Raw genomic sequence first — 2,199 nt, forward strand, 5'->3', positions numbered from 1 at the left:
CTAACAGTTTTATTTGCCCTATGTAATCAAAAGGAATAACTTGTGCTTAAATCATTGTGTTGTCAATTTCTGTAGACATATAGGAACTCAACATAATTGATGACTATTCAACTTCTATCTTAATTGTGGATGTTTGGTAGAATGGTATTAGTACAATGAAAGTTGGCTTTTATCAGTTTCGTGTTATTCGATTAATATCATCACTGTCACATGCTAAAGGTAATAACAATGGCTATAGAAGGAAGTAATAATGAAGTTGTGATCTCATGAGTGTTTTATTATTGATAATTTGAAGTGTTAGTTAAGTGGTTAATTAAGTAGTTAATTATAGTTAATATTTAATCAACAATTTTAAGTGTTATCTTAACATTGAGAAGTAATCATACATTGGTGAGTGAGTTTAATTAGACAATAACTTAGTCTGAGTCTCTGAGGGAACGAACTAGAAAGTATTCTATATTACTTGCGAACGCGTATACTTGCGTGAATATTAGTGCGTGATTTCGCCCTAACAAGTTTTTGGCGCCGCTGCCGGGGACTCGGCGTATTTGTTTAGTTTATGTACTTACCATCATTGGTCATTAGGACTCAGTGATTAGGATGTAGTAGTTACTTATTTTTTTTTGGTTGTGTTTCAGGTACTTTAGCAAGCGTTTATGCAAACTCGTTCTCGTGCTCGCAAGAGGACCTTAGATACAGTTGAGGAGAAAGACGAAGTTCTTGATACTCCGGAAAAGTTAGATTTTGAGGATTCGGATTCAGGAACTGAGCAGAAAGAACCAGTAAACATGGGAGATCGTATTTTCAAGCTGATCCAGCTCTTATGGATTTTTCTCGGCCTAAAATTGATGACATTCAGTCAAGCATCCTTCATCCGGCTATTCAAGCTAACACCTTTGAAATCAAGCCGGGCACTATTCAGATGGTGCAGAATTCTGTTTCTTTTGGAGGAGCGGCAACTGAAGACCCCAACATGCACATAAGGACTTTTGTCGAGATCTGCAGCACTTTTAAGTATAATGGCGTGACTGATGAGGCTATCCACTTGAGGCTTTTCCCATTCTCACTGAGGGATAAGGCTAAAGGCTGGTTACATTCTGAACCAGCTGGGTCCATCACTACGTGGCAAGATCTTGCGCAAAAGTTTCTGGTGAAGTTTTATCCAATGGCAAAGACTGCTGCTATGAGGAGTGCTCTTACTCAGTTTGCGCAGCAACCTACAGAATCTATGTGCGAGGCTTGGGAATGCTACAAGGAAATGTTGAGAAAATGTCCACATCATGGAATGCCAGATTGGATGGTAATCACTGGTTTTTATAATGGTTTGGGGGCCCAATCTCGGCCCATGCTCGATGCAGCAGCTGGAGGAGCCTTATGGGCTAAAAGCTATACTGAGGCGTATAATCTTATAGAGACAATGGCTGCAAACGAGCATCAAAACCCAACTCAGAGGATGACGTCAGGCAAGGTCGCAGGTATTCTGGAAGTTGATGCAGCCACCGCTATTGCAGCCCACCTCCAAGCGCTATCAATGAAGGTTGATTCTCTGGCTACGTATGGAGTTAATCAAATAGCTATGGTTTGTGAGCTTTGTGCAGGTTCTCATACTACGAATCAGTGTTCTCTTGTCAACGAATCTGTTCAATATGTGAATAATTATCAGCGACAACAGCAGCCTGTGCCAGCGACCTATCATCCTAACAACAGAAATCATCCAAATTTCAGCTGGGGGAATAATCAGACTGCTATTCAGCCAACATATCAGCAAGGAGTGAGTAAACAGTTTAACCCACCTGGATTCCAGCAACCACAGCAGTATGCTACAAGGCAATCATATCCTCAACAGGGAAGTGCAGCTGCACCTACTAGTGCTGATTTTGAGGAACTTAAGCTGTTGTACAAGAGTCAGGCGGTTTCTATCAAGACCTTGGAAAATCAAATCGGTCAATTAGCCAATGCAGTGCTCAATCGTCAACCTGGCACTCTTCCCAGTGACACGGAAGTACCAGGCAGGAAGGAAGCTAAAGAGCAAGTCAAGGCTATTACCTTAAGGTCTGGAAAAGTAGCTGATGCTGAAAAGGCAAAAGAAGTCGAAGCTGAAGTTAGAGATGAAGAATCTAAGCAAAAGGAGAAAGTGGCGGAACCAAAGAAGACTACTGTTGAACACACTCTGCCTGAGGCTAATACAGGGGAGAAACA

At 41.4% G+C, this 2,199-nt stretch overlaps 1 non-coding gene across 1 annotated transcript; it reads right to left on the reverse strand.

Moving 5' to 3' along the window:
• Positions 1–1,180: 1,180 nt before the first annotated feature.
• LOC141675755 (small nucleolar RNA R71) lies at positions 1,181–1,287 on the reverse strand. The gene has a single exon (XR_012556390.1). It is a non-coding gene; the product is annotated as a small nucleolar RNA R71 (small nucleolar RNA).
• Positions 1,288–2,199: the final 912 nt, after the last annotated feature.

Source organism: Apium graveolens, chromosome 7 (assembly GCF_009905375.1).
Source record: "Apium graveolens cultivar Ventura chromosome 7, ASM990537v1, whole genome shotgun sequence".
Taxonomy (NCBI): domain Eukaryota; kingdom Viridiplantae; phylum Streptophyta; class Magnoliopsida; order Apiales; family Apiaceae; genus Apium; species Apium graveolens.